The following is a 10644-nucleotide window of genomic DNA, read 5'->3' as shown; positions in this document are numbered from 1 at the left end:
TCTGGGATTGGAGAGGAAGCAGGGGCACTGGGCTGTCCCTGTCTCACTCAGAGAGTGAGACTGCATTTTCAGTGTGCATCCCAAGTCCTTCACCATGCTTCAGCATACTACTAGTGTGCAGAGCCGTCCCTGGCCGCTATGAGACACTGGGAATATCAATGGGTAAAAACTAACTTCGTGCAAAGTCCTTGCCTGGGTCACCCCCTAGGGTGAGCTAAGTCTTGGCTGTCAGAAACTGTTCGTATGCCAGGAGGAGTAAGCCATATTTATTTTTACCAGGCCTCTCAGACTTTCTTGTTTGGAGTGAGAGATCCTGAAAAGCGTGCCAGAATGGGCTGTTTGTCTCCCTTTTATTGTCCCGCGGGACATGCCCCTAGAAAATTTGTAGGGAACTGCCAATTCCCGAGGGGTCTCAGAGGCGCTGGTTTCCTCAGAAACGCCATCCCCTTTCCTTCATCTTTCTAGGACAATCCGGGGAGCTGAATTTCCAAGATCACAATATTGCTTTGCATCACACCATCACTAATGACCTTTTCAAAGGAAACATGGGGGAGGGGTACTACAGAAACAAGCAAGAAATGGGCACGATTTTGATCCAACTGTGGTGGCAGAATTCTTGTAACTCGGGCATCACTCAGCAATTTAATTTCTAAGCACAATTCTTTTTAAAGTGATAAAGGCCTGAAGCTTCACATTTTAAGACACTTGATCAGGAGTGACTTTGTAGGCATAGGGTAGTATCTGGAGGCCTTTTGAAAGTGGACACCATTGATTTATAGTGGGTGATGGGAAGCCAAGTTTGTTGGTGAACATCCTGTAATAAACAGGACACTCCTCAACAGGAAAGTATTACCAGCCCAGCTAGTAAGTGGTGCTGAGCTTAAGAAACTACCTTATTTAATGTTGTGTGTGTGTGTGTGTGTGTGTGTGCGCGCGCGCGCATTGGTGTTTTTTCTTTGTGAGGGTGTCAGATCCCCTGGAACTGGAGTTATAGACAGTTGTGAGCTGCCATGTGGGTGCTGGGAATTGAACACAGGTCCTCTGGAAGGGCAGCCATGCTCTTAACTTCTGAGCCATCTCTCCGGCCCCAAGAAACCACTTTAAAAGATTGGGGACACGAGTGTGTAAATGAGCCCCCATCCTCTCCGTGAACCCACTAACTTGTTGAGAGCAATGCAAACGGAGAGAAATTCCTCCAGTTTCCCAAGGACACTAGATACGATGCCTTATGCTGTAATCCCAGCACGTGGGGAGCTGATCCAAGAGGACCAAAGTAAATTCATGGGCGATCTGAGTTCCATAGTGAATTCCAAGGTCTGGACTGTAGTGTAAAATCCTGTCTCAAAAAAAAGATACAAAAAAAAAAAGAAAGAAAGGAAGAAAGAAGGAAGGAAGGAAGGAAGGAAGGAAGAAAGAAAGAAAGAAAGAAAGAAAGAAAGAAAGAAAGAAAGAAAGAAAGAAAGAAGAAAGAAAGAAAGAAAAAAGCCAGGCAGTGGTGGCACATGCCTTTAATCCTAGCATTCAGAGTCAGAGTGAGTTTGGTCTACAGAGCGAGTTCCAGTCTACACAGAGAGACCTTGACTCAAAAAACAAACAAACCACCACCAACAACAAACAAACAAAAAAAACCCAGAAAGATAAAGGAAAAAAGTAATTGCAAGAGAAAACAAGGAAAAAAAAAAAAGACACAATTAAAAGATCTAACAGGCTGGTCCTAAAACTAACTACCTTAAGCCTATTTCTAGTATTCATTCACTTAGTAATCTATTAAGGGTGATTTGTGCCAGGTACTGGTTAGACAGTTGTGTACAGATATATCGGGGTCTCTGGAATTTATAATCTAATGGCCCTGGGGGCTGCACGCTTGCAATAAAAGAATGATCCTGTAAATGAGTTTAAAGTTAAATAATAGAAGGATGGAAGGAAATCGTGGGGCTCTCTGACAGGAGAGACCTGGTTTAGATTGGAAGTTTAAGGAAGGCCTGTTAGAAGCATTGACACTTGAAGAGTTATCAGACAGGCCAAGTATATAGCTCAGTGGTAGAGCACTTGCCTACCATGCGTGGGGCACTGGGTTAGATCACAACATGGAGAAAAAGGCAATAGAAAAAGTCATCAGGCTAAGAGTAGCCAGGATGGTCTACCAGGGCGAGGGAATGGTATGTGCAAAGGCCCAGCGCCAGGGAAGAATCCATAGACTTTATGGGAAAGTATCACAGGCTTCAGAAATGGCTCAGTGGTTCAGAACACTGGCTGCTCTTCTAAAGGACCTAGGTTCGAGTCCCAGGACCTAGACCGCAGCTCATAACCATCTACAGCTCCAGTCCTAGGGGACCCAATGCCCTTCCTGGCTTCTGTGTGCACCAGGCATACACTTGATGCCCAGACACAGGCAAAACACTCATACACATAAAATAAAATACTTTTTGAAAAAAAAATTGAAAAGCATCATAAACAGTAATGGGTGTAAGCTTTTATCAAGGTTTGTGGGAGATGTTAGTCTTTTTTTTTTTTTGACACAAACTAAAGTCACCTGGGAAGAGAGAATTTTTTTTTTTTTTAACTAATGATTGATGAGGAGGTCCTCTATGGGCAGTGACACCCTGGACAGGTGGTTCTGAGTTACACGAGAAAGCACACTGAGTTCTCCAGTGTTCTCTTCTTCCGTGGTCTCTGCTTTAGAGTCCACCCCAAGTTCCCGCTGTGGCTTTCCTCAACAACTGGCTGTCACCTGTAAGCCAAAGAAACTCTTTCGTCCCCAAATAGGTTTTGGTTAGAGTTTTATTTCAGCAACAGGAAGTAAACAGAGGCAGTTACTAGAGTCTGGGAACAGTGGACCTTCCCAGAGGACAGTGTTTCTGCAAGCCTCCACTTGTTAGTTTGTTTTGGGGGGACAGAGGTCTCAGGTAGCCCCTGCTAGTTGAATTCATCATGGGACTGAAGATGACTTTGAACACCTGACTCTCCTGCCTCCACCTCCCAAGAGTGCTGGGATTACAGGCATGTGCCACCATGTCCGATTTCGGCTTCTGTGCTTTCTGGCACCATTTCCAGTGCCCGCATTTTTTTCCCCCTAGCTCAGCAGTGAAACTTGAGCCAGGACCTGGGGCATATGGCTGATTTTATGCCCTGGCCTAACTTGGGGCACACCCTGCGAGGTGGGGCTTTGCAGAACATTTTTATCTCCTGCAAGCTTGATATTCACACACCTGACACAGATAAATAGAGCCTTTGCAGAAAAGAGCTTGCGTATTGTAGTGACAAAGATAAATTTAGAGTGGTGGACAACTAGACTGATAAGCAAGCGCTTGTTTAATAGCAAAACCAAATCAAAACCCACGTAAATGGTCTTTGTTTTCATGTGTGGGCCTTGAGAATTTGTGCTCCATGAAGTAACCAAAGTGTTGTCTTTAAAAAGATAACTCCCATCATGCCACGTCCTAAAATCCTTACTTTTCACATGCCCTTGAGGTTCCCAGCTCTGCCTGCTTCAGTACTTTCCTCTCCCTCATTCTGTTCTGGCCACAGTGCCGTTCCTTCATCTCTGAAGCAGGCCATCATTGCTCTCTTAGAACCTTTGCTGTGTCTTCCACTTCAAATGCTGTTTCCCTATCTGCATCCTCTGGCTGGTCTTAGTTCAGCATCACAACCTCAGAGATGCCTCATGTGGCCACTGCCGTGTCTTGGACTCACGCACCGCCCTTACCCTGCTCTCTCTCCTCTGCAGCACTCACCATTCTTTGAAATAAAGCTTGTTTGTTATTTCATGTTTGTTGTCTCCTTCTAAGCCACTGAATAATAAGCGTCAATGGTGTGGGGTCTTATTTATTTTATTCTCCAATACCTTAAAATTGGGCCTGCCACATATGGCTCAATATTTCTTTCTGGTTAAATGAATGGAAACCAGCTGGGTGGTGGTGGCAAATGCCTTTAGTCCCCAGCACTTGGGAGGCAGAGGCAGGTGGATCTCTGTGAGTTTGAGGCCAGCCTGGGCTACAAAATGAGATTCAGGAAAGGAGCAAAGCTACACAGAGAAACCCTGTCTCGAAAAACAAAAAAACAAAACAAAACAAAACAAAACAAAAAAAAGAATGAAAACCAGACAGTCTGCCAAGTATGGGAAAAGACAGAGATGAGTAAGATAGGATTCCTAACTTCAAATATGCTCAGAACCTGATGGAGAGGAAGACTTGCAAATCAGTTGTCTTGTAGTGAAAGTATGTACACAAGGCTGTAAAAACAGAGAGATGGTGATCTGTGAGTGTGAGGCAGCTGGACACTGAATATGGGGGATGTTTCTGCTGGGTACAGAAAGGAGATGATGGTGAAAGAGATGTAATTCAGATGGGAGAGACATCATAAACAAAGTCATAACGAATCCAAAGTGGCTGTCATGTTCAAAGAATGATTGATAGTCTTTTGTGGATAGGAAAACCAAAGCTGAGATCTTAATCAGCTATTGCTAAAAATTTTTCCTGAATTAAATATCTCCTACATATTTTTACCTGTTTGCTTAATGAACATTTATGAAGTTCTTGCAAAATAAAAAGTGAAAGTCTTCTTCTTCTTTTTTAAGATATAAAATGTGTATTGGTGTCTTAGCTGCATGAATGTCTGGATGACACAGGCATGCAATGTCGGAGGAGAGGGCATCAGGTCCCTGAAACTGCAGTTACAGATGTTTAAGAGCAGCCATATGGGTATGTGGATTCTTGGAATCAAACTCTGGTCCTCTGCACCCCTTGCACTTAACCCCTAGCCATCTGTTCCGGGTCAAAATTCTTATTTTTGAAATTCATTTTTGAAATAGTCTTGCTATACAGCCCAGGTTGGCCTAGAACTTGTGATCCTTCTGCTTGAACTCCCCTCACCCACCCACCCACACGTGCTGGGAGTACACACTCAGCTTCCCTTTTATTTTTTTATACCTCTGATTCTACACAACGAGAAAGGATATTTTCCCAGGGAAGAGCTAGGTAGTGGATTAACAATAGACATTCTTTAACTGACATCTAAAATTTTATTCCTCTATGAAAACCTTGTATTTTATTTTTTATTTCATGTGTATCAGTGTTTTGCCTGCATGTATGTTTGTGTGAGGGTGTCAGATCTTGGAGTTACAGACAGTTGTTAGCTGCCATGTGGTTGCTGGGAATTGAACACAGATCCTCTGAAAGAGCAGGTAGCGATCTTAACCGCTGAGCCATCTCTTCAGCCTCCCTCCATGAAAATCTTAATAAGCTAATCTAAATTATTTTAAGAAAGTACTCTTGGCCAGACTCCAGGATGACCTTGAACCCCTGATCCTTCTGCTTTTCCTCCCCTGGTGTTGGGATTGCATGGATATCCACCATGCGTGGCTATCTCTCTATGTGTCTGTCTATCTCTGTCTCTCTGTCAGTCTTTCTATTTTTCTGTCTCTTCCTCAATCCATGTGTATGTATTTGGGGGCTGGAGCCTGGGGAATAGAATCTAGGGCCTTGTGCATGCTAACAAGTGCTTTACCACCGAGCAAGGCAATTTTTTTTAACTAAATTTGTCTTACATTTACAAATTTCAAATTTAATTTATTCATTTTATCTGCTTTGTCTTTCTGGGCAGGGGACAGTTTTAATAGTAAATAAAATACGTTTGCTGCCCTTAATTCAGTCTACAAGGAGAGGGACCTAGAGACTACGTTAAGTGCTGAAATTTAGGTGGTAACTGACTTCTAGGAATCTGGCAGTGGCGACAGTTAGCCTAGATCTAATAGAATGTGTAGTTAACAGCCAGGAAACATGGAGGAGAGGTGGGGATGTAACTCAGTACCTGGCTAGCATTCATAAGCCTTAGGTTGGAGTCTTGATGTTTGAGAGAGCGCAACAGAGGGAGGTACATTCTGAGTAGGGAGTTTATGACGGAGCAGGAGGTCTGAAGGAGCTATGCATGTTTAGGAGTATTGAATGGGAAGTATGACTAGTTTATTAAATATGCAGTGAAGAGTGACTAGCAAAAGAAGTGTCTGTAAAGAAGATTGGTACCAGACTATGGAGGGACCTGTATGTCTGCATGTTGAGGAGTTTTGCTTCATCCTAGTAATGGTCAATGGGCAGCGCTTAAAATTTATTCCCACTTATTTAGTGTGTGTGTGTGTGTGTGTGTGTGTGTGTGTGTGTGTGGCCATGGTGTACATGTGGAGGTCAGAGAAGTTTTGGAAATGGTTCTCTCCTTCCATCGTGTGGATTCCAGGGATTGCACTCAGGATGTCAGACTCGGCAGCAAACATGTTTTATCCACTGAGTCATCTTGGTGGACTCAAAATACACTTAAAAAATATTTATTTATTCGTTTATTAATAGATAAATGTTCTGCCTGTATATATCCCTGCAAGCCAGTAGAGGGCACCAGAACTCATTACAGGTGGTTGTGAGCCACCATGTGGTTGCTGGGAATTGAACTCTGGACCTTTGGAAGGACAGCCAGTGTTCTTAACCTCTGAGCCATCTCTCCAGCCCTCAAAAAAGACTTTTGAAGCACAGAAGTAAGGGGGACACGTTTGAATTTTGGAACAGTAACTTTTATGACAATGCAAAGGCTAAGCTTGAGGGACAAAATAAATAGAGAGTTCAGATTTTTGTCTGATGATTTGGAAGCTGGAAGCCTTCAGTTCCTACCCAACATCTGCTTTAATATGATTTAGAATGTTCTCTCCTTTTCCTGAACTAATTCTCTTAATATGTCTACATACAGCATCGTTTCTATTTGTTACTTCTGATCCCCCTGCCTCCATCTTCTAGTATTGGATATACAGGCATGCACTTTCCTGTCACACTGGTTTGTGAAGTACTGAGGATTGAACCCAGGGCACTGAACATACTAGGCAAAGCACTCTGTCATTTGACTACATCCCCAGCTCCCTGTTTTGGTTTTGATGCTTTCCTTTTTTTTTTTTTTTTTTTTGGTTTTTCGAGACAGGGTTTCTCTGTGTAGCTTTGCACCTTTCCTGGAACTCACTTGGTAGCCCAGGCTGGCCTCGAACTCACAGAGATCCGCCTGGCTCTGCCTCCCGAGTGCTGGGATTAAAGGCGTGCGCCACCAACGCCCGGCTGATGCTTTCCATTTTTAATTTTACTGTTTATTTAGAGATGGAATTTCACTATGTTACCCAGGTTGGTTTTGAACTGTTGGTCTCAACAGTTACTCTGGCCTCAGGCTTCTAAGTAGCTGGGACTATAGGCATGTGCCACCACAGTATCTTTCGTTTTTTTTTTTTTTTTTTTTTGGGGGGGGGCATTTTTTTTAAAATCAATTTGTTTTAAGAACTGTTTGCTGTGAGGCAACCATAACTCAACAGATTGAATGACCTTTGGTTTTTCAGACTTATAATCTATAGGAAAGCTAATGCATTTAACAGGAATTTGTTGTACACCTGCCTCCTGGCAGACACTGTGCACAGACCTGGACTTTTAGAGATTAAATAAAGCAGTGTGACCTTTAAATGATGCACATTCTAGCAGAAGACTTTAAAGAATGACAACAATAACTTTAAAGGTGAGGTGCCTGTACCTGTAATTCCAGCACTGGGACTGAAGCTAAGACAATCTGAGTTCAAGGCCAGCCTGGGCTACACAATGAAGCTCTGTCTAAAAGGTGGAGGAAGAAAAAGAGGCGAATCTGAAATTCCTCCCCCTTTCAAGAGATTTGACCATATAACTAATCAATTTTTTTGCAGCCTTTGAAAATACATAACAACAAGAAGAGAAGAAATGAAAGTTGAATTATTGTGCCAAACAGGTTCAAGAAACTAGGATGCGCTCTTTATCGGCTCATCAGGCAGAAAGATGCTAACAGCAAAAGAGCTATTGAGAAATGCAGGTCATGAAATGCATGCTGAGCCACTGGGTTCCTCTTAAAGGACAGCTTGCACAAAGGAAAGTCAGGGCTAAGCATGATGCCACTGCCTGAGACGAACATGTTACATTAAAATGCTATCTAATCATTTTGAATTGCCACACCAATCAACAGACCAGAGTTCTGGGGAATTTTCAAATGAAAATAAATGTTCAAGCCAGGAGTAGTAGCACATGCCTTTAATACCAGTACTCGAAAGGCAGAGGCAGGCAGATCACTGTGAGTTCAAGGCCAGCCTGAGCTACATAGTGAGACTCTGTCTCAAAACAAACAAGGGAAAAAGAAAGAAATGTTCTCAAATCCTTAGGTATTTAAGAATTAGTGCCGGATGGCGGTGGCGCACGCCTTTAATCCCAGCACTCGGGAGGCAGAGGCAGGCAAATCTCTGTGAGTTTGAGGCCAGCCTGGTCTACAGAGCAAGTTTCAGGACAGGCACCAAAACTACACAGAGAAACCTGTCTCGAAAAACAAACAAACAAACAGAATTAATAACGTGGGGCTGGAGAGATGGCTCACCTTTTTGCAGTCTTCACTCTTCTTCCTTGTTAGTACTTTGCTAGGTCATTTCAGGAACCAAATATGCCTGTTCATTTTCTCTTTACGCAGTCAGAAATCGTGTGCGGTAAGTAAGTTGACAAACCAGCATGTGGTGACATGGATGTGTCTCCCTTAGCTTGCTATCTTCATTCCATCCCACAGGAAGGACTATTCTATTGTGTGCCTCTTTTTATTTTTTCATACACGTATGCATTGCATCATGATTCCTTGCACTCTGGATTCTCCCCTCAGACATCCCCAGTATGTCCTCTTCCGACCTTCACGGCTTCTTTCACTACTGAGTCTCACTAACGTTGCTGGCTGGAGTGTTGGCTGATAGGCCCTGAGCAGGGAACCGTAGCTGCGGTGAGGGCCTGAGCACCACAGCCATGTCCTGTCTAGGAGGCCTTATTTCACTGCATTCTTCTCCATCCTCTGGCGTGCATCCTCTCTGTTCCCTCTTTAGAAAGCAGTCTGGTAACATGTCCATTTAGCAGAAGAGCAGGAGGGTCAGCTCCTAGGTTATGACCTCCCAAGCCATCGTATGGGACATGAATTCTCTCCCATGGAACAGGTCTCAAATCCAGGCAGTGAGTGGTTGGTTGTTCCCATACTCTTCATGCTTCTTTTGCAGCAATGGACACATCCTGCCTGGTAGGTTGGTATTGCAGCTTTCAGGGTTCGCCACTGGGTAAGACCATTGATGTCCTTTCTTCCCAGGCAGCCTGCCCAGCACCTTCCAATTTGTTTTATGTTTGGTCCACTCAAACCACTAGCTTCTTCTCTATGTGTGTTGCGTGTGAAAGTCCCTGTTTCTGGAGGCCAGAGGAGGACATCAAGTTTTCTCCTCTGTCGCCCTGCGGCCTGTTCCCTGACAGAATCTCTCACTGAACATGGAGCTTGAAAAGCATAAATGTTCTTCATCTATGCTAGTGGTCAGTAAGTCCTAGTGATCCTATTATCTCCACTTCTACCTACCCAGTGCTGGGATTACAAGAATGTGAAGCCATGCCCCCTCCCCTTTTCTTTTCTTTTTTTATTTTAATTTTTTACACAGATGCCTGGGATCTGAACTCAGGTCCTTATTCTTTCTCAGCAATAGCTTACTGAGCCGATTTTTCCCCAGCCCGGTCACTTGTATTTTTTCAGGAGTGTAGAGTTATCTTTTGGTTGACTGGTTTGTCTAAGTTAGTGGTTCTCAACCGGTGGGTCATGACCCCTTTAGGGGGTCAAATGACCTTTTCATAGGGATCGCCTAAGACCATCAGAAAACACAGGTATTTACATTAACGATTGCAAAATTAGGACGAAGTGGCAATGAAAATAATTTTGTGCTTGGGGATCACAATACATGAGGAACTGTGTTAAAGGGTCACAGCATTAGGAAGGTTGAGAACCAATGGTCTAAGTGATTATTTGTTCGGGTAAATTTTTAGAACTATGCTGTGATAATATAGGAATCAGAAAATCCATTTAAATTGAGGGCTGATAATTTTTTTCACTAACGTTCAGTAGGATCACAAAAATACATACTGCTAGAATTCTTATATATTTATTCTTTAAAAAATTTAAATATATTATTATTATTATTATTATTATTATTTGTGTGTGTGTGTGTGTTTATATACATGAGCACAGATGCCTTAGAGTCCAGAAGAGGGTGCTGGGTCCCTTGGAGGTGGAGGTGGAGTTTTAGGAGGTTGTGAGCCTCCTGATGTGGGTGCTGGGAACTGAACTCAGGTCCTCTGCAAGAGCAGTACATACTCTTAACCGCTGAACTACTTCTCCCACTCTCATTTCTGTACTCAAGAATAATGTGTATATTTCACTGAAAAATTTCATCCATCATGTAAGTGTTGCCAAAATCTATTATGTAATTTGTGACCAAAGAGAAATCCAAAAAGCTGTGGCTTCTTGGAAAAACAAACATTATCTAGAAGGTCATCACACTTACCATTGTTGGTTTTCAGCTCATAATACATGAATAATTTGAAGAATATAGAAAAAACATAAAGAAAGGAAACATAGTTAGAAATTCCACCACCAGGAAGGGCCAATATTATTTCTATGAAACCCTCAATATTTGAGGCTCTAGACTAGCAGCTTCCTGCCCTTTCTAGGTTTCCTCACCAATACTCTGGAATACTCAGAGTGGAAGACTAGTTTTAAGCATAAAGACTCCTGGGCAGTGGTGGCTCACACTTAATCCCAGCACTC

This window comes from Peromyscus leucopus, chromosome 4 (assembly GCF_004664715.2).
Source record: "Peromyscus leucopus breed LL Stock chromosome 4, UCI_PerLeu_2.1, whole genome shotgun sequence".
Lineage (NCBI taxonomy): Eukaryota > Metazoa > Chordata > Mammalia > Rodentia > Cricetidae > Peromyscus > Peromyscus leucopus.
The sequence above is the reverse complement of the archived record's forward strand: the minus strand, read 5'-3'. Positions refer to the sequence as shown.